The sequence below is a fragment of the Triturus cristatus genome, chromosome 4_2 (genome assembly GCF_964204655.1).
Source record: "Triturus cristatus chromosome 4_2, aTriCri1.1, whole genome shotgun sequence".
NCBI lineage: Eukaryota > Metazoa > Chordata > Amphibia > Caudata > Salamandridae > Triturus > Triturus cristatus.
The window spans coordinates 79961809-79983300 of NC_140586.1; positions in this window are offsets into that span (position 1 = coordinate 79961809).

Here is a 21492-nt window from a genome sequence, read left to right on the forward strand (position 1 = left end):
TGAAACCGGTCCCAGGATGCTTGATTCCGGGCCAGGGAAGACATGGCTTGGCAGTTCTGGCTGGACTGTTCCCATGAGGCACGGGGTCAAGACTGATTTGCATGTAGCTGTGTCTGAACTAGGGTGGCAAAGTGAGCTAAAGAATGATGATGGATTCAACCCAGATCTGTAATTGGGGGTGAGTGTCTGAAAAGTTTCAGCGCTCCGTCCATCATCTCCTTGTGTCTGCTTTGCTCGTCTTAAGTCCGCAGCGTATGGTCAGACGTGGGTCCCTTTCTCACTTTGCCACTGGATTCAAGCTAGCCTGGCTGATGAGGGCTGTTAGCCTGAAACCAGGCCCAGCATGCTTGTTTCCGGTCCTGGGAAGACATGGCTTGGCAGTTCGGTCTGGACTGTTCCCATGCGGTACAGGGTCAAGACTGATTTGCATATAGCTGTGTCTGAACTGGGGTGGCAAAGTGAGCTAAAGAATGATGATGGATTCAACCCAGATCTGTAATTGGGGGTGAGTGTCTGAAAAGTTTCAGCGCTCCGTCCATCATCTCCTTGTGTCTGCTTTGCTCGTCTTAAGTCCGCAGCGTATGGTCAGACGTGGGTCCCTTTCTCACTTTGCCACTGGATTCAAGCTAGCCTGGCTGATGAGGGCTGTTAGCCTGAAACCAGGCCCAGCATGCTTGTTTCCGGTCCTGGGAAGACATGGCTTGGCAGTTCGGTCTGGACTGTTCCCATGCGGTACAGGGTCAAGACTGATTTGCATATAGCTGTGTCTGAACTGGGGTGGCAAAGTGAGCTAAAGAATGATGATGGATTCAACCCAGATCTGTGACTGGGGGTGAGTGTCTGAAAAGTTTCAGTGCCCCGTCCATCATCTCCTTGTGTTTGCTTTGTTCGTCCTAAGTCAGCAGGGTATGGCCAGACGTGGGTCCCTTACTCACTTTGCCACTGGATTCAAGCTAGCCTGGCTGATGAGGGCTGCTAGCCTGAAACCGGTCCTAGGATGCTTGTTTCCGGTTCAGGGAAGACATTGCTTGGCAGTTCTGGCTCGACTGTTCCCATGAGGCACGGGGTCAAGACTGATTTGCATATAGCTGTGTCTGAACTGGGGTGGCAAAGTGAGCTAAAGAATGATGATGGATTCAACCCAGATCTGTGACTGGCGCTGAGTGTCTGAAAAGTTTCAGCGCTCCGTCGATCATCTCCTTGTGTCTGCTTTGCTCGCCCTAAGTCCGCAGCGTATGGTCAGACGTGGGTCCCTTTCTCCCTTTGCCACTGGATTCAAGCTAGCCTGGCTGATGAGGGCTGTTAGCCTGAAACCGGTCCCAGGATGCTTGTTTCCGGTCCAGGGAAGACATGGCTTGGCAGTTTGGGCTGCACTGTTCCCATGAGGTACAGGGTCAAGACTGATTTGCATATAGCTGTGTCTGAACTGGGGTGGCAAAGTGAGCTAAAGGATGATGATAGATTCAACCCAGATCTGTGACTGGGGGTGAGTGTCTGAAAAGTTTCAGCGCTCTGTCCAGCATCTCCTTGTGTTTGCTTTGTTCGCCCTAATTCGGCAGGGTATGGCCAGACGTGGTTCCCTGCTCACTTTGCCACTGGATTCAAACTAGCCTGGCTGACGAGGGCTGTTAGCCCGAAACCGGTCCCAGGATGCTTGTTTCCGGTCCAGGGAAGACGTGGCTTAGCAGTTCGGGCTGGAGCGTTCCAATGAGGTACAGGGTGAAGACTGATTTGCATATAGCTCTGTCTGAACTGGGGTGGTAAAGTGAGCTAAAGAATGATGATGGATTCAACCCAGATCTGTGACTGGGGGTGAGTGTCTGAAAAGTTTCAGCGCTCCGTCCATCATCTCCTTGTGTTTGCTTTGTTCACCCTAAGTCGGCAGGGTATGCCCAGATGTGGGTCCCTTGCTCACTTTCCCACTGGATTCAAGCTAGCCTGGCTGACGAGGGCTGTTAGTCCGAAACCGGTCCCAGGATGCTTCTTTCCGGCCCAGGGAAGACATGGCTTGGCAGTTCGGGCTGGACTGTTCCCATGAGGTACAGGGTCAAGACTGATTGCTGTGTCTGAACTGGGGTGGCAAAGTGAGCTAAAGGATGATGATAGATTCAACCCAGATCTGCGACTTGGGGTGAGTGTCTGAAAAGTTTCAGCGCTCTGTCCAGCATCTCCTTGTGTTTGTTTTGTTCGCCCTAAGTTGGCAAGGTATGGCCAGACTTGGGTCCCTTGCTCACTTTGCCACTGGATTCAGGCTAGCCTGGCTGATGAGGGCTGTTAGCCCGAAACCGGTCACAGGATGCTTGTTTCCGGTCCAGGGAAGACATGGCTTGGCAGTTCGGGCTGGTCTGTTGCCATGAGGCACAGGGTCAATACTGATGTGCATATAGCTGTGTCTGAACTGGGGTGGTAAAGTGAGCTAAAGAATGATGATGGATTCAACCCAGATCTGTGACTGGGGGTGAGTGTCTGAAAAGTTTCAGCGCTCTGTCCAGCCTCTCCTTGTGTTTGCTTTGTTCGCCCTAAGTCGGCAGGGTATGGCCAGACCTGGGTCCCTTCCTCACTTTGCCACTGAATGCAGGCAAGCCTGGCTGACGAGGGTTGTTAGTCCGAAACCGGTCCCAGGATGCTTGTTTCCAGTACAGGGAAGACGTGGCTTGGCAGTTCGGGCTGGACTGTTCCCATGAGGCACAGGGTCAACACTGATTTGCATTTAGCTGTGTCTGAACTGGGGTGGCAAAGTGAGCTAAAGAATGATGATGGATTCAACCCAGATCTGTGACTGAGGGTGAGTGTCTGAAAAGTTTCAGCGCTCCGTCCATCATCTCCTTGTGTTTGCTTTGCTCGCCCTAAATCCGCAGCGTATGGTCAGACGTGGGTCTCTTTCTCACTTTGCCACTGGATTCAAGCTAGCCTGGCTGATGAGGGCTGTTAGCCTGAAACCGGTCCCAGCATGCTTGTTTCCGGTCCAGAGAAGACATGGCTTGGCAGTTCGGGCTGGACTGTTCCCATGAGGCACAGGGTCAAGACTGATTTCCATATAGCTGTGTCTGAACTGGGGTGGCAAAGCGAGCTAAAGAATGATGATGGATTCAACCCAGATCTGTGACTAGGGGTGAGTGTCTGAAAAGTTTCAGCGCTCCGTCCATCATCTCCTTGTGTTTGCTTTGTTCGCCCCAAGTCGGCAGGGTATGGACAGACATGGTTCCCTTGCACACTTAGCCACTGGATTCAAGCTAGCATTGCTGACGAAGGCTGTTAGCCCAAAACCAGTCCCAGGATGCTTGTATCCGATCCAGGGAAGACATGGCTTGGCAGTTTGGGCTGGACTGTTCCCATGAGGTACAGGGTCAACACTGATTTGCATATAGCTGTGTCTGAACTGGGGTGGCAAAGTGAGCTAAAGGATGTTGATGGATTCAACCCAGATCTGTGACTGGGGGTGAGTGTCTGAAAAGTTTCAGCGCTCTGTCCATCATCTCCTTGTGTTTGCTTTGTTCGCCCTAAGTCGGCAGGGTATGGGCAGACATGGGTCCCTTGCACACTTAGCCACTGGATTCAAGCTAGCATTGCTGACGAAGGCTGTTAGCCCAAAACCGGTCCCAGGATGCTTGTATCCGATCCAGGGAAGACATGGCTTGGCAGTTTGGGCTGGACTTGTCCCATGAGGTACAGGGTCAACACTGATTTGCATATAGCTGTGTCTGAACTGGGATGGTAAAGTGAGCTAAAGGATGATGATAGATTCAACACAGATCTGTGACTGGGGGTGAGTGTCTGAAAAGTTTCAGCACTCTGTCCAGCATCTCCTTGTGTTTGCTTTGTTCGCCCTAAGTCGGCAGGGTATGGCCAGACGTGGTTCCCTGCTCACTTTGCCACTGGATTCAAACTAGCCTGGCTGACGAGGGCTGTTAGCCCGAAACCGGTCCCAGGATGCTTGTTTCTGGTCCAGGGAAGACGTGGCTTGGCAGTTCGGGTTGGACCGTTCCCATGAGGTACAGGGTGAAGACTGTTTTGCATATAGCTGTGTCTGAACTGGGGTGGTAAAGTGAGCTAAAGGATGATGATGGATTCAACCCAGATCTGTGACTGGGGGTGAGTGTCTGAAAAGTTTCAGCGCTCTGTCCAGCATCTCCTTGTGTTTGCTTTGTTCGCCCTAAGTCGGCAGGGTATGGCCAGACCTGGGTCCCTTCCTCACTTTGCCACTGGATGCAGGCAAGCCTGGCTGCCGAGGGCTGTTAGCTCGAAACCGGTCCCAGGATGCATGTTTCCAGTACAGGGAAGACGTGGCTTGGCAGTTCGGGCTGGACTGTTCCCATGAGGCACAGGGTCAAGACTGATTTGCATATAGCTGTGTCTGAACTAGGGTGGCAAAGTGAGCTAAAGAATGATGATGGATTCAACCCAGATCTGTGACTGAGGTGAGTGTCTGAAAAGTTTCAGCGCTCCGTCCATCATCTCCTTGTGTTTGCTTTGCTCGCCCTAAGTCGGCAGCGTATGGCCAGACGTGGGTCCCTTGCTCACTTTGCCACTGGATTCAAGCTAGCCTGTCTGACAAGGGTTGTTAGCACGAAACCGACCCCAGGATGCTTGTTTACAGTCCAGGGAAGACATGGCTTGGCAGTTCGGGCTGGACTGTTCCCATGAGGTACAGGGTCAAGATTGATTTGCATTTAGCTGTGTCTGAACTGGGGTGGCAAAGTGAGCTAAAGAATGATGATGGATTCCACCCAGATCTGTAACTAGGGGTAAACGTCTGAAAGGTTTCAGCGCTCCGTCCATCATCTCCTTGTGTTTGCTTTGTTTGCCCTAAGTCGGCAGGGTATGGCCAGACGTGGGTCCCTTGCTCACTTTACCACTGGATTCAAGTTAGCCCGGCTGACAAGGGCTGTTAGCCCAAAACCGGTTCCAGGATGCTTGTTTCCGGTCCAGGGAAAACATGGCTTGGCAGTTGGAGCTGGACTGTTCCCATGAGGCACAAGGTCAAGACTGATTTGCATATAGCTGTGTCTGAACTTGGGGTGGAAAAGTGAGCTAAAGAATGATGATGGATTCAACCCAGATCTGTGACTGGGGGTGAGTGTCTGAAAAGTTTCAGTGCCCCGTCCATCATCTCCTTGTGTTTGCTTTGTTCGCCCTAAGTGGGCAGGGTATGGCCAGACATAGGTCCCTTGCTCACTTTGCCACTGGATTCAAGCTAGCCTGGCTGACGAGGGCTGTTAGCCCGAAACCAGTCCCAGGATGCTTGTTTCCGGTCCAGGGAAGACATAGCTAGGCAGTTCGGGCTGGACTGTTCCCATGAGGCACAGGGTCAAGACTGATTTGCATATAGCTGTGTTTGAACTGGGGTGGCAAAGTGAGCTAAAGAATGATGATGGATTCAACCCAGATCTGTGACTGGGGGTAAGTGTCTGAAAGGTTTCAGCGCTCCGTCCCTCATCTATTTGTGTTTGCTTTGTTCGCCCTAAGTCGGCAGGGTATGGCCAGACATTGGTCCCTTGCTCACTTTGCCACTGGATTCAAGCTAGCCTGGCTGACGAGGGCTGTTAGCTCGAAACCGGTCCCAGGATGCTTCTTTCCGGCCCAGGGAAGACATGGCTTGGCAGTTCGGGCTGGACTGTTCCCTTGAGGTACAGGGTCAAGACTGATTTGCATATAGCTGTGTCTGAACTGGGGTGGCAAAGTGAGCTAAAGGAAGATGATAGATTCAACCCAGATCTGCGACTTGGGGTGAGTGTCTGAAAAGTTTCAGCGCTCTGTCCAGCATCTCCTTGTGTTTGTTTTGTTCGCCCTAAGTTGGCAAGGTATGGCCAGACTTGGGTCCCTTGCTCACTTTGCCACTGGATTCAGGCTAGCCTGGCTGATGAGGGCTGTTAGCCCGAAACCGGTCACAGGATGCTTGTTTCCGGTCCAGGGAAGACATGGCTTGGCAGTTCGGGCTGGTCTGTTCCCATGAGGCACAGGGTCAATACTGATTTGCATATAGCTGTGTCTGAACTGGGGTGGTAAAGTGAGCTAAAGAATGATGATGGATTCAACCCAGATCTGTGACTGGGGGTGGGTGTCTGAAAAGTTTCAGCGCTCTGTCCAGCATCTCCTTGTGTTTGCTTTGTTCGCCCTAAGTCGGCAGGGTATGGCCAGACCTGGGTCCCTTCCTCACTTTGCCACTGGATGCAGGCAAGCCTGGCTGACGAGGGTTGTTAGTCCGAAACCGGTCCCAGGATGCTTGTTTCCAGTACAGGGAAGACGTGGCTTGGCAGTTCGGGCTGGACTGTTCCCATGAGGCACAGGGTCAACACTGATTTGCATTTAGCTGTGTCTGAACTGGGGTGGCAAAGTGAGCTAAAGAATGATGATGGATTCAACCCAGATCTGTGACTGAGGGTGAGTGTCTGAAAAGTTTCAGCGCTCCGTCCATCATCTCCTTGTGTTTGCTTTGCTCGCCCTAAATCCGCAGCGTATGGTCAGACGTGGGTCTCTTTCTCACTTTGCCACTGGATTCAAGCTAGCCTGGCTGATGAGGGCTGTTAGCCTGAAACCGGTCCCAGCATGCTTGTTTCCGGTCCAGGGAAGACATGGCTTGGCAGTTCGGGCTGGACTGTTCCCATGAGGCACAGGGTCAAGACTGATTTCCATATAGCTGTGTCTGAACTGGGGTGGCAAAGCGAGCTAAAGAATGATGATGGATTCAACCCAGATCTGTGACTAGGGGTGAGTGTCTGAAAAGTTTCAGCGCTCCGTCCATCATCTCCTTGTGTTTGCTTTGTTCACCCTTAGTCGGCAGGGTATGGCCAGACATGGTTCCCTTGCACACTTAGCCACTGGATTCAAGCTAGCATTGCTGACGAAGGCTGTTAGCCCAAAACCAGTCCCAGGATGCTTGTATCCGATCCAGGGAAGACATGGCTTGGCAGTTCGGGCTCGACTGTTCCCATGAGGCACAGGGTCAAGACTGATTTCCATATAGCTGTGTCTGAACTGGGGTGGCAAAGTGAGCTAAAGGAAGATGATAGATTCAACCCAGATCTGTGACTTGGGGTGAGTGTCCGAAAAGTTTCAGCGCTCTGTCCAGCATCTCCTTGTGTTTGTTTTGTTCGCCCTAAGTTGGCAAGGTATGGCCAGACTTGGGTCCCTTGCTCACTTTGCCACTGGATTCAGGCTAGCCTGGCTGATGAGGGCTGTTAGCCCGAAACCGGTCACAGGATGCTTGTTTCCGGTCCAGGGAAGACATGGCTTGGCAGTTCGGGCTGGTCTGTTCCCATGAGGCACAGGGTCAATACTGATTTGCATATAGCTGTGTCTGAACTGGGGTGGTAAAGTGAGCTAAAGAATGATGATGGATTCAACCCAGATCTGTGACTGGGGGTGAGTGTCTGAAAAGTTTCAGCGCTCTGTCCAGCATCTCCTTGTGTTTGCTTTGTTCGCCCTAAGTCGGCAGGGTATGGCCAGACCTGGGTCCCTTCCTCACTTTGCCACTGGATGCAGGCAAGCCTGGCTGACGAGGGTTGTTAGTCCGAAACCGGTCCCAGGATGCTTGTTTCCAGTACAGGGAAGACGTGGCTTGGCAGTTCGGGCTGGACTGTTCCCATGAGGCACAGGGTCAACACTGATTTGCATTTAGCTGTGTCTGAACTGGGGTGGCAAAGTGAGCTAAAGAATGATGATGGATTCAACCCAGATCTGTGACTGAGGGTGAGTGTCTGAAAAGTTTCAGCGCTCCGTCCATCATCTCCTTGTGTTTGCTTTGCTCGCCCTAAATCCGCAGCGTATGGTCAGACGTGGGTCTCTTTCTCACTTTGCCACTGGATTCAAGCTAGCCTGGCTGATGAGGGCTGTTAGCCTGAAACCGGTCCCAGCATGCTTGTTTCCGGTCCAGGGAAGACATGGCTTGGCAGTTCGGGCTGGACTGTTCCCATGAGGCACAGGGTCAAGACTGATTTCCATATAGCTGTGTCTGAACTGGGGTGGCAAAGCGAGCTAAAGAATGATGATGGATTCAACCCGGATCTGTGACTAGGGGTGAGTGTCTGAAAAGTTTCAGCGCTCCGTCCATCATCTCCTTGTGTTTGCTTTGTTCACCCTAAGTCGGCAGGGTATGGCCAGACATGGTTCCCTTGCACACTTAGCCACTGGATTCAAGCTAGCATTGCTGACGAAGGCTGTTAGCCCAAAACCAGTCCCAGGATGCTTGTATCCGATCCAGGGAAGACATGGCTTGGCAGTTTGGGCTGGACTGTTCCCATGAGGTACAGGGTCAACACTGATTTGCATATAGCTGTGTCTGAACTGGGGTGGCAAAGTGAGCTAAAGGATGTTGATAGATTCAACCCAGATCTGTGACTGGGGGTGAGTGTCTGAAAAGCTTCAGCGCTCTGTCCAGCATCTCCTTGTGTTTGCTTTGTTCGCCCTAAGTCGGCAGGGTATGGCCAGATGTGGATCCCTTGCTCACTTTGCCACTGGATTCCAGCTAGCCTGGCTGACGAGGGCTGTTAGCCCGAAACCGGTCCCAGGATGCTTCTTTCCGGCCCAGGGAAGACATGGCTTGGCAGTTCGGGCTGGACTGTTCCCATGAGGTACAGGGTCAAGACTGATTTGCATATAGCTGTGTCTGAACTGGGGTGGCAAAGCGAGCTAAAGAATGATGATGGATTCAACCCAGATCTGTGACTAGGGGTGAGTGTCTGAAAAGTTTCAGCGTTCCGTCCATCATCTCCTTGTGTTTGCTTTGTTCACCCTAAGTCGGCAGGGTATGGGCAGACATGGGTCCCTTGCACACTTAGCCACTGGATTCAAGCTAGCATTGCTGACGAAGGCTGTTAGCCCAAAACCGGTCCCAGGATGCTTGTATCCGATCCAGGGAAGACATGGCTTGGCAGTTTGGGCTGGACTTGTCCCATGAGGTACAGGGTCAACACTGATTTGAATATAGCTGTGTCTGAACTGGGGTGGTAAAGTGAGCTAAAGGATGATGATAGATTCAACACAGATCTGTGACTGGGGGTGAGTGTCTGAAAAGTTTCAGCACTCTGTCCAGCATCTCCTTGTGTTTGCTTTGTTCGCCCTAAGTCGGCAGGGTATGGCCAGACGTGGTTCCCTAATCACTTTGCCACTGGATTCAAACTAGCCTGGCTGACGAGGGCTGTTAGCCTGAAACCGGTCCCAGCATGCTTGTTTCCGGTCCAGGGAAGACATGGCTTGGCAGTTCGGGCTGGACTGTTCCCATGAGGCACAGGGTCAAGACTGATTTCCATATACCTGTGTCTGAACTGGGGTGGCAAAGCGAGCTAAAGAATGATGATGGATTCAACCCAGATCTGTGACTAGGGGTGAGTGTCTGAAAAGTTTCAGCGCTCCGTCCATCATCTCCTTGTGTTTGCTTTGTTCACCCTTAGTCGGCAGGGTATGGCCAGACATGGTTCCCTTGCACACTTAGCCACTGGATTCAAGCTAGCATTGCTGACGAAGGCTGTTAGCCCAAAACCAGTCCCAGGATGCTTGTATCCGATCCAGGGAAGACATGGCTTGGCAGTTCGGGCTCGACTGTTCCCATGAGGCACAGGGTCAAGACTGATTTCCATATAGCTGTGTCTGAACTGGGGTGGCAAAGTGAGCTAAAGGAAGATGATAGATTCAACCCAGATCTGTGACTTGGGGTGAGTGTCCGAAAAGTTTCAGCGCTCTGTCCAGCATCTCCTTGTGTTTGTTTTGTTCGCCCTAAGTTGGCAAGGTATGGCCAGACTTGGGTCCCTTGCTCACTTTGCCACTGGATTCAGGCTAGCCTGGCTGATGAGGGCTGTTAGCCCGAAACCGGTCACAGGATGCTTGTTTCCGGTCCAGGGAAGACATGGCTTGGCAGTTCGGGCTGGTCTGTTCCCATGAGGCACAGGGTCAATACTGATTTGCATATAGCTGTGTCTGAACTGGGGTGGTAAAGTGAGCTAAAGAATGATGATGGATTCAACCCAGATCTGTGACTGGGGGTGAGTGTCTGAAAAGTTTCAGCGCTCTGTCCAGCATCTCCTTGTGTTTGCTTTGTTCGCCCTAAGTCGGCAGGGTATGGCCAGACCTGGGTCCCTTCCTCACTTTGCCACTGGATGCAGGCAAGCCTGGCTGATGAGGGTTGTTAGTCCGAAACCGGTCCCAGGATGCTTGTTATCAGTACAGGGAAGACGTGGCTTGGCAGTTCGGGCTGGACTGTTCCCATGAGGCACAGGGTCAACACTGATTTGCATTTAGCTGTGTCTGAACTGGGGTGGCAAAGTGAGCTAAAGAATGATGATGGATTCAACCCAGATCTGTGACTGAGGGTGAGTGTCTGAAAAGTTTCAGCGCTCCGTCCATCATCTCCTTGTGTTTGCTTTGCTCGCCCTAAATCTGCAGCGTATGGTCAGACGTGGGTCTCTTTCTCACTTTGCCACTGGATTCAAGCTAGCCTGGCTGATGAGGGCTGTTAGCCTGAAACCGGTCCCAGCATGCTTGTTTCCGGTCCAGGGAAGACATGGCTTGGCAGTTCGGGCTGGACTGTTCCCATGAGGCACAGGGTCAAGACTGATTTCCATATAGCTGTGTCTGAACTGGGGTGGCAAAGCGAGCTAAAGAATGATGATGGATTCAACCCGGATCTGTGACTAGGGGTGAGTGTCTGAAAAGTTTCAGCGCTCCGTCCATCATCTCCTTGTGTTTGCTTTGTTCACCCTAAGTCGGCAGGGTATGGCCAGACATGGTTCCCTTGCACACTTAGCCACTGGATTCAAGCTAGCATTGCTGACGAAGGCTGTTAGCCCAAAACCAGTCCCAGGATGCTTGTATCCGATCCAGGGAAGACATGGCTTGGCAGTTTGGGCTGGACTGTTCCCATGAGGTACAGGGTCAACACTGATTTGCATATAGCTGTGTCTGAACTGGGGTGGCAAAGTGAGCTAAAGGATGTTGATAGATTCAACCCAGATCTGTGACTGGGGGTGAGTGTCTGAAAAGCTTCAGCGCTCTGTCCAGCATCTCCTTGTGTTTGCTTTGTTCGCCCTAAGTCGGCAGGGTATGGCCAGATGTGGATCCCTTGCTCACTTTGCCACTGGATTCCAGCTAGCCTGGCTGACGAGGGCTGTTAGCCCGAAACCGGTCCCAGGATGCTTCTTTCCGGCCCAGGGAAGACATGGCTTGGCAGTTCGGGCTGGACTGTTCCCATGAGGTACAGGGTCAAGACTGATTTGCATATAGCTGTGTCTGAACTGGGGTGGCAAAGCGAGCTAAAGAATGATGATGGATTCAACCCAGATCTGTGACTAGGGGTGAGTGTCTGAAAAGTTTCAGCGCTCCGTCCATCATCTCCTTGTGTTTGCTTTGTTCGCCCTAAGTCGGCAGGGTATGGGCAGACATGGGTCCCTTGCACACTTAGCCACTGGATTCAAGCTAGCATTGCTGACGAAGGCTGTTAGCCCAAAACCGGTCCCAGGATGCTTGTATCCGATCCAGGGAAGACATGGCTTGGCAGTTTGGGCTGGACTTGTCCCATGAGGTACAGGGTCAACACTGATTTGAATATAGCTGTGTCTGAACTGGGGTGGTAAAGTGAGCTAAAGGATGATGATAGATTCAACACAGATCTGTGACTGGGGGTGAGTGTCTGAAAAGTTTCAGCACTCTGTCCAGCATCTCCTTGTGTTTGCTTTGTTCGCCCTAAGTCAGCAGGGTATGGCCAGACGTGGTTCCCTAATCACTTTGCCACTGGATTCAAACTAGCCTGGCTGACGAGGGCTGTTAGCCCGAAACCGGTCCCAGGATGCTTGTTTCCGGTCCAGGGAAGACGTGGCTTGGCAGTTCGGGTTGGACCGTTCCCATGAGGTACAGGTTGAAGACTGATTTGCATATAGCTGTGTCTGAACTGGGGTGGTAAAGTGAGCTAAAGGATGATGATGGATTCAACCCAGATCTGTGACTGGGGGTGAGTGTCTGAAAAGTTTCAGCACTCTGTCCAGCATCTCCTTGTGTTTGCTTTGTTCGCCCTAAGTCGGCAGGGTATGGCCAGACGTGGTTCCCTAATTACTTTGCCACTGGATTCAAACTAGCCTGGCTGACGAGGGCTGTTAGCCCGAAACCGGTCCCAGGATGCTTGTTTCCGGTCCAGGGAAGACGTGGCTTGGCAGTTCGGGTTGGACCGTTCCCATGAGGTACAGGTTGAAGACTGATTTGCATATAGCTGTGTCTGAACTGGGGTGGTAAAGTGAGCTAAAGGATGATGATGGATTCAACCCAGATCTGTGACTGGGGGTGAGTGTCTGAAAAGTTTCAGCGCTCTGTCCAGCATCTCCTTGTGTTTGCTTTGTTCGCCCTAAGTCGGCAGGGTATGGCCAGACCTGGGTCCCTTCCTCACTTTGCCACTCGATGCAGGCAAGCCTGGCTGCCGAGGGCTGTTAGCTCGAAACCGGTCCCAGGATGCATGTTTCCAGTACAGGGAAGACGTGGCTTGGCAGTTCGGGCTGGACTGTTCCCATGAGGCACAGGGTCAAGACTGATTTGCATATAGCTGTGTCTGAACTAGGGTGGCAAAGTGAGCTAAAGAATGATGATGGATTCAACCCAGATCTGTGACTGAGGTGAGTGTCTGAAAAGTTTCAGCGCTCCGTCCATCATCTCCTTGTGTTTGCTTTGCTCGCCCTAAGTCGGCAGCGTATGGCCAGACGTGGGTCCCTTGCTCACTTTGCCACTGGATTCAAGCTAGCCTGTCTGACAAGGGTTGTTAGCACGAAACCGACCCCAGGATGCTTGTTTACAGTCCAGGGAAGACATGGCTTGGCAGTTCGGGCTGGACTGTTCCCATGAGGTACAGGGTCAAGATTGATTTGCATTTAGCTGTGTCTGAACTGGGGTGGCAAAGTGAGCTAAAGAATGATGATGGATTCCACCCAGATCTGTAACTAGGGGTAAACGTCTGAAAGGTTTCAGCGCTCCGTCCATCATCTCCTTGTGTTTGCTTTGTTTGCCTTAAGTCGGCAGGGTATGGCCAGACATGGGTCCCTTGCTCACTTTACCACTGGATTCAAGTTAGCCCGGCTGACAAGGGCTGTTAGCCCAAAACCGGTTCCAGGATGCTTGTTTCCGGTCGAGGGAAAACATGGCTTGGCAGTTGGAGCTGGACTGTTCCCATGAGGCACAAGGTCAAGACTGATTTGCATATAGCTGTGTCTGAACTTGGGTTGGCAAAGTGAGCTAAAGAATGATGATGGATTCAACCCAGATCTGTGACTGGGGGTGAGTGTCTGAAAAGTTTCAGTGCCCCGTCCATCATCTCCTTGTGTTTGCTTTGTTCGCCCTAAGTGGGCAGGGTATGGCCAGACATAGGTCCCTTGCTCACTTTGCCACTGGATTCAAGCTAGCCTGGCTGACGAGGGCTGTTAGCCCGAAACCAGTCCCAGGATGCATGTTTCCGGTCCAGGGAAGACATAGCTAGGCAGTTCAGGCTGGACTGTTCCCATGAGGCACAGGGTCAAGACTGATTTGCATATAGCTGTGTTTGAACTGGGGTGGCAAAGTGAGCTAAAGAATGATGATGGATTCAACCCAGATCTGTGACTGGGGGTAAGTGTCTGAAAGGTTTCAGCGCTACGTCCCTCATCTACTTGTGTTTGCTTTGTTCGCCCTAAGTCGGCAGGGTATGGCCAGACATAGGTCCCTTGCTCACTTTGCCACTGGGTTCAAGCTAGCCTGGCTGACGAGGGCTGTTAGCTCGAAACCGGTCCCAGGATGCTTCTTTCCGGCCCAGGGAAGACATGGCTTGGCAGTTCGGGCTGGACTGTTCCCATGAGGTACAGGGTCAAGACGGATTTGCATATAGCTGTGTCTGAACTGGGGTGGCAAAGTGAGCTAAAGGAAGATGATAGATTCAACCCAGATCTGTGACTTGGGGTGAGTGTCCGAAAAGTTTCAGCGCTCTGTCCAGCATCTCCTTGTGTTTGTTTTGTTCGCCCTAAGTTGGCAAGGTATGGCCAGACTTGGGTCCCTTGCTCACTTTGCCACTGGATTCAGGCTAGCCTGGCTGATGAGGGCTGTTAGCCCGAAACCGGTCACAGGATGCTTGTTTCCGGTCCAGGGAAGACATGGCTTGGCAGTTCGGGCTGGTCTGTTCCCATGAGGCACAGGGTCAATACTGATTTGCATATAGCTGTGTCTGAACTGGGGTGGTAAAGTGAGCTAAAGAATGATGATGGATTCAACCCAGATCTGTGACTGGGGGTGAGTGTCTGAAAAGTTTCAGCGCTCTGTCCAGCATCTCCTTGTGTTTGCTTTGTTCGCCCTAAGTCGGCAGGGTATGGCCAGACCTGGGTCCCTTCCTCACTTTGCCACTGGATGCAGGCAAGCCTGGCTGACGAGGGTTGTTAGTCCGAAACCGGTCCCAGGATGCTTGTTTCCAGTACAGGGAAGACGTGGCTTGGCAGTTCGGGCTGGACTGTTCCCATGAGGCACAGGGTCAACACTGATTTGCATTTAGCTGTGTCTGAACTGGGGTGGCAAAGTGAGCTAAAGAATGATGATGGATTCAACCCAGATCTGTGACTGAGGGTGAGTGTCTGAAAAGTTTCAGCGCTCCGTCCATCATCTCCTTGTGATTGCTTTGCTCGCCCTAAATCCGCAGCGTATGGTCAGACGTGGGTCTCTTTCTCACTTTGCCACTGGATTCAAGCTAGCCTGGCTGATGAGGGCTGTTAGCCTGAAACCGGTCCCAGCATGCTTGTTTCCGGTCCAGGGAAGACATGGCTTGGCAGTTCGGGCTGGACTGTTCCCATGAGGCACAGGGTCAAGACTGATTTCCATATAGCTGTGTCTGAACTGGGGTGGCAAAGCGAGCTAAAGAATGATGATGGATTCAACCCAGATCTGTGACTGGGGGTGAGTGTCTGAAAAGTTTCAGCGCTCTGTCCAGCATCTCCTTGTGTTTGCTTTGTTCGCCCTAAGTCGGCAGGGTATGGCCAGACCTGGGTCCCTTCCTCACTTTGCCACTGGATGCAGGCAAGCCTGGCTGACGAGGGTTGTTAGTCCGAAACCGGTCCCAGGATGCTTGTTTCCAGTACAGGGAAGACGTGGCTTGGCAGTTCGGGCTGGACTGTTCCCATGAGGCACAGGGTCAACACTGATTTGCATTTAGCTGTGTCTGAACTGGGGTGGCAAAGTGAGCTAAAGAATGATGATGGATTCAACCCAGATCTGTGACTGAGGGTGAGTGTCTGAAAAGTTTCAGCGCTCCGTCCATCATCTCCTTGTGTTTGCTTTGCTCGCCCTAAATCCGCAGCGTATGGTCAGACGTGGGTCTCTTTCTCACTTTGCCACTGGATTCAAGCTAGCCTGGCTGATGAGGGCTGTTAGCCTGAAACCGGTCCCAGCATGCTTGTTTCCGGTCCAGGGAAGACATGGCTTGGCAGTTCGGGCTGGACTGTTCCCATGAGGCACAGGGTCAAGACTGATTTCCATATAGCTGTATCTGAACTGGGGTGGCAAAGCGAGCTAAAGAATGATGATGGATTCAACCCAGATCTGTGACTGGGGGTGAGTGTCTGAAAAGTTTCAGCGCTCTGTCCAGCATCTCCTTGTGTTTGCTTTGTTCGCCCTAAGTCGGCAGGGTATGGCCAGACCTGGGTCCCTTCCTCACTTTGCCACTGGATGCAGGCAAGCCTGGCTGACGAGGGTTGTTAGTCCGAAACCGGTCCCAGGATGCTTGTTTCCAGTACAGGGAAGACGTGGCTTGGCAGTTCGGGCTGGACTGTTCCCATGAGGCACAGGGTCAACACTGATTTGCATTTAGCTGTGTCTGAACTGGGGTGGCAAAGTGAGCTAAAGAATGATGATGGATTCAACCCAGATCTGTGACTGAGGGTGAGTGTCTGAAAAGTTTCAGCGCTCCGTCCATCATCTCCTTGTGTTTGCTTTGCTCGCCCTAAATCCGCAGCGTATGGTCAGACGTGGGTCTCTTTCTCACTTTGCCACTGGATTCAAGCTAGCCTGGCTGATGAGGGCTGTTAGCCTGAAACCGGTCCCAGCATGCTTGTTTCCGGTCCAGGGAAGACATGGCTTGGCAGTTCGGGCTGGACTGTTCCCATGAGGCACAGGGTCAAGACTGATTTCCATATAGCTGTGTCTGAACTGGGGTGGCAAAGCGAGCTAAAGAATGATGATGGATTCAACCCAGATCTGTGACTAGGGGTGAGTGTCTGAAAAGTTTCAGCGCTCCGTCCATCATCTCCTTGTGTTTGCTTTGTTCACCCTAAGTCGGCAGGGTATGGCCAGACATGGTTCCCTTGCACACTTAGCCACTGAATTCAAGCTAGCATTGCTGACGAAGGCTGTTAGCCCAAAACCAGTCCCAGGATGCTTGTATCCGATCCAGGGAAGACATGGCTTGGCAGTTTGGGCTGGACTGTTCCCATGAGGTACAGGGTCAACACTGATTTGCATATAGCTGTGTCTGAACTGGGGTGGCAAAGTGAGCTAAAGGATGTTGATAGATTCAACCCAGATCTGTGACTGGGGGTGAGTGTCTGAAAAGCTTCAGCGCTCTGTCCAGCATCTCCTTGTGTTTGCTTTGTTCGCCCTAAGTCGGCAGGGTATGGCCAGATGTGGATCCCTTGCTCACTTTGCCACTGGATTCCAGCTAGCCTGGCTGACGAGGGCTGTTAGCCCGAAACCGGTCCCAGGATGCTTCTTTCCGGCCCAGGGAAGACATGGCTTGGCAGTTCGGGCTGGACTGTTCCCATGAGGTACAGGGTCAAGACTGATTTGCATATAGCTGTGTCTGAACTGGGGTGGCAAAGCGAGCTAAAGAATGATGTTGGATTCAACACAGATCTGTGATTAGGGGTGAGTGTCTGAAAAGTTTCAGCGCTCCGTCCATCATCTCCTTGTGTTTGCTTTGTTCGCCCTAAGTCGGCAGGGTATGGGCAGACATGGGTCCCTTGCACACTTAGCCACTGGATTCAAGCTAGCATTGCTGACGAAGGCTGTTAGCCCAAAACCGGTCCCAGGATGCTTGTATCCGATCCAGGGAAGACATGGCTTGGCAGTTTGGGCTGGACTTGTCCCATGAGGTACAGGGTCAACACTGATTTGCATATAGCTGTGTCTGAACTGGGGTGGTAAAGTGAGCTAAAGGATGATGATAGATTCAACACAGATCTGTGACTGGGGGTGAGTGTCTGAAAAGTTTCAGCACTCTGTCCAGCATCTCCTTGTGTTTGCTTTGTTCGCCCTAAGTCGGCAGGGTATGGCCAGACGTGGTTCCCTGATCACTTTGCCACTGGATTCAAACTAGCCTGGCTGACGAGGGCTGTTAGCCCGAAACCGGTCCCAGGATGCTTGTTTCCGGTCCAGGGAAGACGTGGCTTGGCAGTTCGGGTTGGACCGTTCCCATGAGGTACAGGTTGAAGACTGATTTGCATATAGCTGTGTCTGAACTGGGGTGGTAAAGTGAGCTAAAGGATGATGATGGATTCAACCCAGATCTGTGACTGGGGGTGAGTGTCTGAAAAGTTTCAGCGCTCTGTCCAACATCTCCTTGTGTTTGCTTTGTTCGCCCAAAGTCGGCAGGGTATGGCCAGACCTGGGTCCCTTCCTCACTATGCCACTAGATGCAGGCAAGCCTGGCTGACGAGGGCTGTTAGCCCGAAACCGGTCCCAGGATGCATGTTTCCAGTACAGGGAAGACGTGGCTTGGCAGTTCGGGCTGGACTGTTCCCATGAGGTACAGGGTCAAGACTGATTTGCATATAGCTGTGTCTGAACTGGGGTGGCAAAGCGAGCTAAAGAATGATGTTGGATTCAACACAGATCTGTGATTAGGGGTGAGTGTCTGAAAAGTTTCAGCGCTCCGTCCATCATCTCCTTGTGTTTGCTTTGTTCGCCCTAAGTCGGCAGGGTATGGGCAGACATGGGTCCCTTGCACACTTAGCCACTGGATTCAAGCTAGCATTGCTGACGAAGGCTGTTAGCCCAAAACCGGTCCCAGGATGCTTCTATCCGATCCAGGGAAGACATGGCTTGGCAGTTTGGGCTGGACTTGTCCCATGAGGTACAGGGTCAACACTGATTTGCATATAGCTGTGTCTGAACTGGGGTGGTAAAGTGAGCTAAAGGATGATGATAGATTCAACACAGATCTGTGACGGGGGGTGAGTGTCTGAAAAGTTTCAGCACTCTGTCCAGCATCTCCTTGTGTTTGCTTTGTTCGCCCTAAGTCGGCAGGGTATGGCCAGACGTGGTTCCCTCATCACTTTGCCACTGGATTCAAACTAGCCTGGCTGACGAGGGCTGTTAGCCCGAAACCGGTCCCAGGATGCTTGTTTCCGGTCCAGGGAAGACGTGGCTTGGCAGTTCGGGTTGGACCGTTCCCATGAGGTACAGGTTGAAGACTGATTTGCATATAGCTGTGTCTGAACTGGGGTGGTAAAGTGAGCTAAAGGATGATGATGGATTCAACCCAGATCTGTGACTGGGGGTGAGTGTCTGAAAAGTTTCAGCGCTCTGTCCAACATCTCCTTGTGTTTGCTTTGTTCGCCCAAAGTCGGCAGGGTATGGCCAGACCTGGGTCCCTTCCTCACTATGCCACTAGATGCAGGCAAGCCTGGCTGACGAGGGCTGTTAGCCCGAAACCGGTCCCAGGATGCATGTTTCCAGTACAGGGAAGACGTGGCTTGGCAGTTCGGGCTGGACTGTTCCCATGAGGCACAGGGTCAAGACTGATTTGCATATAGCTGTGTCTGAACTAGGGTGGCAAAGTGAGCTAAAGAATGATGATGGATTCAACCCAGATCTGTGACTGAGGTGAGTGTCTGAAAAGTTTCAGCGCTCCGTCCATCATCTCCTTGTGTTTGCTTTGCTCGCCCTAAGTCGGCAGCGTATGGCCAGACGTGGGTCCCTTGCTCACTTTGCCAATGGATTCAAGCTAGCCTGGCTGATGAGGGCTGTTAGCCTGAAACCGGTCCCAGGATGCTTGATTCCGGGCCAGGGAAGACATGGCTTGGCAGTTCTGGCTGGACTGTTCCCATGAGGCACGGGGTCAAGACTGATTTGCATATAGCTGTGTCTGAACTAGGGTGGCAAAGTGAGCTAAAGAATGATGATGGATTCAACCCAGATCTGTGACTGAGGTGAGTGTCTGAAAAGTTTCAGCGCTCCGTCCATCATCTCCTTGTGTTTGCTTTGCTCGCCCTAAGTCCGCAGTGTATGGTCAGACGTGGGTCCCTTTCTCACTTTGCCACTGGATTCAAGCTAGCCTGGCTGATGAGGGCTGTTAGCCTGAAACCGGTCCCAGCATGCTTGTTTCCGGTCCAGGGAAGACGTGGCTTGGCAGTTCGGGCTGGACTGTTCCCATGAGGCACAGGGTCAAGACTGATTTGCATATAGCTGTGTCTGAACTAGGGTGGCAAAGTGAGCTAAAGAATGATGATGGATTCAACCCAGATCTGTGACTGAGGTGAGTGTCTGAAAAGTTTCAGCGCTCCGTCCATCATCTCCTTGTGTTTGCTTTGCTCGCCCTAAGTCGGCAGCGTATGGCCAGACTTGGGTCCCTTGCTCACTTTGCCAATGGATTCAAGCTAGCCTGGCTGATGAGGGCTGTTAGCCTGAAACCGGTCCCAGGATGCTTGATTCCGGGCCAGGGAAGACATGGCTTGGCAGTTCTGGCTGGACTGTTCCCATGAGGCACGGGGTCAAGACTGATTTGCATATAGCTGTGTCTGAACTAGGGTGGCAAAGTGAGCTAAAGAATGATGATGGATTCAACCCAGATCTGTGACTGAGGTGAGTGTCTGAAAAGTTTCAGCGCTCCGTCCATCGTCTCCTTGTGTTTGCTTTGCTCGCCCTAAGTCCGCAGCGTATGGTCAGACGTGGGTCCCTTTCTCACTTTGCCACTGGATTCAAGCTAGCCTGGCTGATGAGGGCTGTTAGCCTGAAACCGGTCCCAGCATGCTTGTTTCCGGTCCAGGGAAGACGTGGCTTGGCAGTTCGGGTTGGACCGTTCCCATGAGGTACAGGTTGAAGACTGATTTGCATATAGCTGTGTCTGAACTGGGGTGGTAAAGTGAGCTTAAGGATGATGATGGATTCAACCCAGATCTGTGACTGGGGGTGAGTGTCTGAAAAGTTTCAGCGCTCTGTCCAACATCTCCTTGTGTTTGCTTTGTTCGCCCAAAGTCGGCAGGGTATGGCCAGACCTGGGTCCCTTCCTCACTTTGCCACTGGATGCAGGCAAGCCTGGCTGACGAGGGTTGTTAGTCCGAAACCGGTCCCAGGATGCTTGTTTCCAGTACAGGGAAGACGTGGCTTGGCAGTTCGGGCTGGACTGTTCCCATGAGTCACAGGGTCAACACTGATTTGCATTTAGCTGTGTCTGAACTGGGGTGGCAAAGTGAGCTAAAGAATGATGATGGATTCAACCCAGATCTGTGACTGAGGGTGAGTGTCTGAAAAGTTTCAGCGCTCCGTCCATCATCTCCTTGTGTTTGCTTTGCTCGCCCTAAATCCGCAGCGTATGGTCAGACGTGGGTCTCTTTCTCACTTTGCCACTGGATTCAAGCTAGCCTGGCTGATGAGGGCTGTTAGCCTGAAACCGGTCCCAGCATGCTTGTTTCCGGTCCAGGGAAGACATGGCTTGGCAGTTCGGGCTGGACTGTTCCCATGAGGCACAGGGTCAAGACTGATTTCCATATAGCTGTGTCTGAACTGGGGTGGCAAAGCGAGCTAAAGAATGATGATGGATTCAACCCGGATCTGTGACTAGGGGTGAGTGTCTGAAAAGTTTCAGCGCTCCGTCCATCATCTCCTTGTGTTTGCTTTGTTCACCCTAAGTCGGCAGGGTATGGCCAGACATGGTTCCCTTGTACACTTAGCCACTGGATTCAAGCTAGCATTGCTGACGAAGGCTGTTAGCCCAAAACCAGTCCCAGGATGCTTGTATCCGATCCAGGGAAGACATGGCTTGGCAGTTTGGGCTGGACTGTTCCCATGAGGTGAAGGGTCAACACTGATTTGCATATAGCTGTGTCTGAACTGGGGTGGCAAAGTGAGCTAAAGGATGTTGATAGATTCAACCCAGATCTGTGACTGGGGGTGAGTGTCTGAAAAGCTTCAGCGCTCTGTCCAGCATCTCCTTGTGTTTGCTTTGTTCGCCCTAAGTCGGCAGGGTATGGCCAGATGTGGATCCCTTGCTCACTTTGCCACTGGATTCCAGCTAGCCTGGCTGACGAGGGCTGTTAGCCCGAAACCGGTCCCAGGATGCTTCTTTCCGGCCCAGGGAAGACATGGCTTGGGAGTTCGGGCTGGACTGTTCCCATGAGGTACAGGGTCAAGACTGATTTGCATATAGCTGTGTCTGAACTGGGGTGGCAAAGCGAGCTAAAGAATGATGATGGATTCAACCCAGATCTGTGACTAGGGGTGAGTGTCTGAAAAGTTTCAGCGCTCCGTCCATCATCTCCTTGTGTTTGCTTTGTTCGCCCTAAGTCGGCAGGGTAT